The sequence below is a fragment of the Elephantulus edwardii genome, unplaced genomic scaffold (genome assembly GCF_000299155.1).
Source record: "Elephantulus edwardii isolate Elephantulus edwardi_28Jun2011 unplaced genomic scaffold, EleEdw1.0 scaffold00095, whole genome shotgun sequence".
NCBI lineage: Eukaryota > Metazoa > Chordata > Mammalia > Macroscelidea > Macroscelididae > Elephantulus > Elephantulus edwardii.
The window spans coordinates 7,397,851-7,405,975 of record NW_006399845.1 but is presented as its reverse complement, the minus strand read 5'-3'; the positions used below and the strand labels follow the sequence as shown (position 1 = coordinate 7,405,975).

At 43.4% G+C, this 8,125-nt stretch overlaps 1 pseudogene; it reads right to left on the bottom strand.

The window, feature by feature from the left end:
- Positions 1–565: 565 nt before the first annotated feature.
- LOC102851422 lies at positions 566–1,606 on the bottom strand (annotated as a pseudogene).
- Between the last annotated feature and the right edge of the window lie 6,519 nt (positions 1,607–8,125).

Genomic DNA, 8,125 nt, shown 5'->3' with positions numbered 1-8,125 from the left:
AGAATCCCTGTGAATGTTCATTGAAACTAATAAAATTTAATAATAATATATAAAAAAAAAGAATCACTGGAAGGAACTGGGAAGAGTTCTGTTATATTGTGGAGACTGTAATTAATACCATAAAGCAAAATATGCATGAATGGTTGGATGGAAAACAAATTATTCTATAAACTTCCACTGAGATACAATAAAAAATATTCTCCATTTTAGTAAATGCTATTTGATTTAACCATATTTTCCATACATACAATATTTAAAAGACCATTTTAATGTAAGTTTATGAATTTTCTCCTGTTTGGTTTTAGTGTGTGTGTGTGTGTGTGTGTTTGTGTTTTGGTTTTTTGTTTGTTTGTTTGTTTGTTTTTGCACGTTTCATCTTGGAGTGGCTATTTTTTTTCTTTAGATGATGGAGGGGGTAGAGAGAGAGAGAGCAATGGATTCATTAACACCTTACTTTTGTCTTAATCAGATTATACCCATTACCAATTAAAAAGATGTAGATTTTTACCATTTCGGACTCCTAACACCCTTTCATCCTTGCTTGCTTTCTACCACTGTTGAGCTTTTACAACTTGCTGCTGACAGAGCGAGGTAGCTCAACGACGACTTTTCCAGTGTTTTTCCCCATGTACATATAGTCCACAGCTCAGAAGACCGATTCCAGGCCTGTGAACCTGCCCCCTGGCGAGCGTGCACTGAGGTCCACCTGGCACACCATTTCCCCTTCTGTGTGCATCTTCAGCAAGCTGTCCATGGCCTCCGGACACCGGGACAGGTAATGGGTGAGGAAGAAGCCGTGGACACTGGCGGATTTTTTTCAGCAGTTTGGCTGGCAACAGCCCTGCCTTCACTAGCGTGAGGCCAGTGGGAGTCTGGTAGCCAGAAATAAACCCAATGATGATCAGATGCCCTTTGGTGGCCAGCACATTCACCGGCAAGTCAAACAGGGGCCCCCACATGCACTGGTAGACCACGTCCACGCCATCGGGGTACCCCTGCTGGAGGACAACACCCACATCTTCCATCTTATAGTTAATGGGGCGATCGCAGCCCACAGACCTCAGGAAAGCAGCCTTCTCCTCTGATGAGCAGGTGCCAATGACGTGGCATTTTGCCCTCTTTCAAAGTTGCACAGCACACTAGCCTGTGCCGCCCCCCCCCCCGCCACAGCGGTCACCAACCCTTTCTGGCCTGGGGACAGTGCCCCCAGCTCCTCCAGGCTGAGGCAGGCTGTGGTACCACTCACCAGCAGGGCGAGGTACTCGGGCTCCAGAGAGGGCACAGCAGTGGCAGCGCTGGCAGGCACCACCGTGTACTCAGCAAAAGAACCGGGTGCCAGGTAAGCTACTGCCTGGCCAACCGAGTACCTGGAACTGGCCGAGAGGCCCAAGGCCACTACCTCATCGAAGGGGACCTTCACAGCAGGGTTTTAGCGGCCAGCAGAATAGTTGATGTCTGATGCGTTAATACCTATGAAGCGGTTCCGCACGAGGAGGTCTCCATCCCCGGGGAGCTGCACCGCGCAGTCCTGGCGCAGGGTGACCACCTCACGGTCCACAGAGAGTGCAGGGCCTACGACATGTCCACGATGGTCCACAGAGCGCATGGCCCGGCTCTGTGTGTGTGTTTTTTAAGGGGAGAGGACACATGCTTATAAACTCCACATAACCTAAGATTTTCTTTCAATAATAACTCACATTTTCTTTTTCTTCTTTTTTACAATTAAGTCTTTAACACAACTAAAATTTTCAAGGAAGAGTGAGTCATAAAAGAAGGTGAGCTTTCTTTTTTCCCTCCTATGCCCCCAATCAGGGACTTCTGGTGGCCTAGTAGTAAGAAGCTGCTTGCAATCCCAAAGGCATGTACTTTGAATCCACCATCTGCCCCATGGGAAAATGGACAATCTCCCATGTGACTGACTGTGTCTGAAAAGCTGCTGGAGAGTCAGCTGTGAATCGGTTCCAACTCAGTGACACAATACATCAACCACTACCCACCTAACTAGTTGTTCTCATACTATTCAACTTTTCGTGGCATTAAAAAGCCCCCCAAAACATCTTAATATTGTTGTTGTTATGTGTCATCCAGTTGCCTGCGACCCACAGTGATCCTATGTGCAACAGCTCTGAACCCTGCCTTATCCTGAGCCAGTCTCAGTGACTCTATCACACCTACCTCATTTCCCCAGTTACTGTATCAATTCATCTCATTCATGATCTTCCTTTCCTGCACTGTCCCTCCACCCTTCTAAGCATGATGGCCTTCTCCAAGGACTGGTCCCTCCTGGCCACATGCTTAAAGTATGTGAGACGGAGCTTCAAAATCCCAGCCTCCAAAGAGAAACTTAGTTTCACCCTATCCAAGATAGACCTGTTTGTTTTCTTGGCAGTCCAATGTATGTTCAAGACTCTTCTCCAGCACCATAACTTGAAGACATCAATTCTTCTGTCATCCTTAGTCACTATCCAGCTCTCTGATGCATAGCAAGTAATTGCAAAGACCGTGGCCTGGATTAGACTCACCTTAGTCTCTAGACTGCCATCGTTGCTTCTCAGTACTCTGGATAGGTCTCTGACAGCACTCTCACTTCATAATGATGATTTTCCTAACATGTAGAGCTCTTTAGAGAAGAAAAACAATTTGATCCTTGACTGACTTCAAGCATGTAAAGGCACACCTTCTCTCCATAAAGATTCAGAGAAAGATGCACAGATTAACTGCTGGTATTTGAAGTTGTTATAAACTGAATGGATCAGAAGATGGGTTCCTAGAAGCTGTGTTTTCCATGTGCTCATTCAACAAGCACTCATTGGTGTTGTGTGCAGTGGCCTCTGACAGGCTGTGGACTCACAGAAATGATTATATACACACTTTGACCTCAGGAAGTTTATAATCTAATAGATTAATGCCTAGTCTCTCATTCTGTGGAGGGGTGTATTTAAAACTCATTAATGTCATGTGGGTCCCAGTGGCCTTGAAAATGTAAAAAAACTCAAATTTGTTCTAATTTATTCTTTCAGGAAATAAGCTGTTGAATGATTGGAAACCGGAACAGAACACCAGAAAATTTTGTGAGGTAACCACACCATCAACATGTGCTCTCTCTGTGTTGAACATTTTCATTTGTCTTAGAAATGAAGGTTGCTTCTGAGGAGACGTATTAATCTAGCATTTTAGAGTTGGGGCCTAGAAGAAGAATCACATGCTAAATTAGTTACTGTTCCTATTTTACAGATAAGGAACAAAAGTTGAGTGTCTTGTTTATAGTCACTATTAAGTAGCAGAGATGGAATTGTAACGCAGTTTTTCTATCAGAGTTGTGGTTGACTCTGCTGGTTGCCTACCCAATAGTTTACTCTTTTGCCTTTCTGTCTAACACTGATTCCTATGGGATGAGTACGCCTGCCCTACGTCAATCACACCGGTTCATTTTCTTTCCCAGACTTTCCCTATCCCCCTTCACATACTCTTTTACAGTTAAGGGGTTTGGCCCTGGTTTGGCCATTTAGACCTAAGTAGAAGTGTACTGTGTGCTGCTGTGATCTTCTCAGACCAACAGGCCCTTGTGAAGAGATAGTTCTTAGCACTGTGCCTCCCTTCCCGTATTGCCTGGAATTGTGGTAGCTATCTTGTGCTAAATGAAAATGATAGCCACAAAAAGAATAATGAAGCAGAAAGATGGAAAGGCCTGTTACTCTGTGGAGCCCCTGAGTATATCTTGGGGTTCTTGTCTCCAGGAGTCTTGTACGTGAAGAATGTCTGGTAGCTTAGTGGTAAGGAAACGTGCTCCCAGCTCAGTTCACAGCCACCTGAGGCTCCTTGGGAGAAAGATGGGAATTCTTCATCCATGTGATTCCTGTTTCTGAAGATCCGCTAGAGTCACCTATGGGAGAGCTCTGATTCGATAGTACAACAACAACAACAGGGGGTCTGGTACTGTTAGTTAGGTTTTCTGTTACTCTCTTTCTCCCAGGATTGATCCAGAGCTGACCCTTCAGTGGGTTTCAGAGGCTGTAAATAGCATGGAACGAGATTGCCCATCTTCTTCCCTAGATTCGAACCACCAGCCTTTGTGTTGGCAGTGCAATTCCTTATCTACTAGGCCACCAGAGCTTCCTGTTGTATGTGGTTGTAGACTACTATTTAGTTGGAACTGACTCATAGTTGAAGTTCCAGTGAGTTTTCAGAGGCTGTCAATCACACGAGAGGCAATTGCCCATCTTTCTTCTGTGGTGCAGCTGATGGATTTGAACCGCCAGCCTGCTTTGGGGTTGGATGTGCAACTCTTCACTCAATAGGTCTCTAGAGCTCCCTTCATTGTTATCAGCAATGGAAAATATTTCTGATTCCCGGGCATAGTGTGGTTAATCTGCCTTGTGTTAGTTTTTAAACACGGGGATGCTAGTTAAGCCTTCTCAGCATCTCTTCACAGTCAGCTAAGGATCATTAGCCAAGAATTTAACTTAAACTTTCTCGAACTGCTTTGCCTTTTCTGGTCATGCCAGCTCCCTAGATAGTTTCAAGAATTCATTAAGGTGTGAGTCTTGTTTCTTCCTAAAAATCACTTCTGTAAAGTTCTAAGAACTGTTGGAGGTTTTGTATTAAAGGATTTGATGATGAAACCAACATTCTCTCTGTGCACATACCCTGACTTGTATGAACTTTAAATATACACTCGCATACTCTGAACGTTTAGAACTAGAGGCTGAGGGTACAGGAAGTGTTCTGGTTTTCACTTTTATAGCCTTCTGTATAGTTTCATCATGTTCTGTGGTTACTTTTGTAATTTAAAACAGAACATCAATTGTCCCAACCTGAAAAGGGAAAAAAAGACAAAACCAGAACCTCAGTCTTCTTCTCAGTCTTTTTCTTTCTAAACAAGAATTCTAAACCTTTCATTCTTTCATCAGCTATTATTTTCTTTTAATCCCATTTGAGTTACCTTTTAAGAAAGTATGTCTCCCATCTTGTATAGGGGAGAGACACTAGGTCTTAGGGCATGAAGTAATACATCGTCTTTGGTGTTATGCTGTCTCTCTTGACCTCCAGTGGGGTTTCAGAGACTAAATATACAGAAGATTTCCTTGAGGAGCAGCCGATGGGTTCAAATAGCCTGACTCTGAGTAAGGACATGATAACCCCGTAGGCTGCTGTCTTGGTGTCTGAATGCTCTCTCTGCCCCTATCAGCTCTGTGACCTTAAACCTCTCTAAGCTTCAATTCTATCTTCTATGAGGTTGAAATTATTGCCCAGATTGTAGTTGAGAGGATTCAGTATGTTTCTTGTCAGTAAAGAGTTGGCACAGCGCCTAACATGTCATAAACCCTTGCTTAGTGTCCACTACTGCTGTTTATGCTGTAATGTTTCATAGACTCAAAGACTTCACTTTTTTCAGATTTGTTTCTTTTCTTTTTACACTGGAATACCTTTAGTTCTATAGAATAGTTACAAAGAGAGTACAGAGAATTCTATGCCCCTCCACCTTTTTCTTCCCTTCTTATCACCTTACATTATTATAGGATGCTGTCAAAGCTAAGAACCCAGTATTAGTGCATTCCTATCAGCTAACTGCCAAACTTGATTTGCATTTCACCAGATTGTCCCTTAATAAAGGTCCTGTGTCAAGGCCTGGGTGCCATCTAGACCACCATATGGCACTCATCCTGTCTCCACATCTTCTCCAATCTGTGAGACTTATTGTTGTTCATGACCTTGACAGTACAGGAATGTGTCCTGCATTTGGGGGTGGGGGGGGGGAAGATACAGGGGGATAAAAATCTGTAGCACTGTTCCCAGTCCATATCTATTTTGTTTAAACCCTCTGAGCTTACAAAACCAGGGCAGAGACTTCCCCTCTGTGTGTGGACATTGTTCTTTGAAAGAAATCTTCAATGAAGACTTCTAATGGTGCTTTATAGTGACAGAGGATTAGGTAGATAGATGTAGCCGGAGTAGAATATCCCAGGAGACCAGCCTGTATTGTGATGAGCCTGGGTACTGGTTGTTTTGGCTTTTTATTCCTTTAATGTTAGATATTGTTGAGTCAATTCTTATTCGTGTGACAGAGAAGGACTTCTCTATGGGTTTTCTTGGGTTTAATTGTCACAAAAAGACATCACTAGGTCTTTCATCCACCAAGTTTCTGGGTGGATTTGAAATGTCATTCTTTCGGTTAGCTACTGAGTTCTCCACTATTGCACCACCACCAGAGAGCATGGCATCAACCTTCATCCTGCACCCACCACCTTGTTCCCTGCTGGAAAGTTTTAGAGCCGCCCTTTCAGGTCCAAGCATTCACGGAAAAGAATCTTTAAACGAACGAGAGAGCCTCCAGTTAAGCAGGCCGACAGCCATGCCTACCAGGACCTTCAGGGCCTTAGCGTTTTTCCATTCATGGTCATGTTTAGACAGCCCCGAAGGACATCTGAGGCCCATTAAGTCCAGATTTACATTCTTCTCCAACAAATAGCAGTGCTTCAGAAAGTTTGTTTATTTAACATAAAGTGAAATTTAGAAAAAAAGTTTTGGCCCCTAGAGTACAGGAGTTTATGTGACTCCTTGCCCCTCTTTCTGGGGTAGAATAAACAAAACAGGGAAATGGTAAAGCCTATAGGGCTTTCCCACCCTTCCTGCGAATGCCTCGTCTTCTTTGTTTATAATATTGTGGGGCAAACGCCTATGTAGGAATGAAAAAAGAGAGTTTGTTTTCTCTTCAGCCAAGTTATTTGTCTTCATATTTCTGGAAGCCAATTAGTTTTGGAAAACTTAACTGCCTCATCACTTTGCAGTTAATGCTATACTTTATATAACGATTTAAGGAATTAATTTCCTTGCCCATGTGTGTGAAGTCTTGGGAGGGATCTTGCATAAGGTAGAACAAGGAAAGTAAAAGGAAGCCTTGATGGCCTAGTGGGTTAAGGAGATGCACTGTCAACCCAAAGGCTAGCAGTTCAAATCCACCAGCTGCTCTGAGGGAGAACAATCTTCTGCGCAATTTATAGCCTCTGAAAACTCATTGGAGGGTCAGCTATGAGTTGATTCTGACTCAATGGCAATGAATGAAAGGGAACCTAAAACTGTTCTTTGTGTGTGCATGTGGGCAGGCACATGGTGGTCATCGGAATAGTTTTTTAGGGCTCTGCCACAGCCTGCAGTGCTGATACGCCCCAGCAGGAGCTTTTAAGTTGACCAAACTGAGATCCCAGACTAAGGAGATGTCCTTGGGGTCAGGCTAAATGATACAACTTTGGTAATAGGTATCAACATAGAGGACACAAGACAGGGAAGGAGATTGGAGTCAGAGAAATAGATGGCAAGAATTCTTTTTTTTTCTTTTCTTTTTTTTTGTCCCATGGCAGTCTGTGGTATGTTCAAGACTTTCTTCAGCACCATAACTAAAGGGCATCTATTCTTCTTCTGTCATCCTTAGTCATTGTCCAAATTTCTGAAGCATAACAAGTAATTGAGAAGATCATGGCCTGGATGAGGTGCACCTTTGTATCTGGACTGACATTGTTGCTCTTCAGCACTCTGGAGAGGTCCATGACAGCAGATTTTTCCAATGCAACTCGTCTTTTGATTTCCTGACTGCTGGTGTTAAGAGTGTTGATTGTGTATACAAGTGAGTTGTAACTACTAACAACCTCAATCTCTTCTCCATCTAATATGGTGCTGCCAATTGGCCTAGTGGTGAGAATCTTTGTCTTCTTGATGTTGACCTTCAATCCATATTGAAGACTATACTTCTTGACCTTTTGCAGCAAGTGCTTTAGGTCCTCCTCAGTTTCAGCAATCAAGGTTGTGTTATCTGCATATTGTAGGTTGTTAATGAATCTTTCTCCAATCCTGATGCCACACTCCTTCTTATAAAGTCCTTCTTCCCGAATGATCTGTTCTACATACAGATAGAAAAGGTATGGGGACAGGATGCATCAGTTCTTGAAAAGGGACATCATGCCTGGGAGGGTGGAAGGACAGCACAGGAAGAGAAGACCCTGAATGAGATGGATTGATTCAGTGAGGGTAGGTGTTTCAGAGACAGTAAGTCTGGCTCAGGATAGAGAGGGTTCAGAGCTGTTGTACATAGGGTCACTATAAGTCACAAGTGACTTGGCAGCATATAACA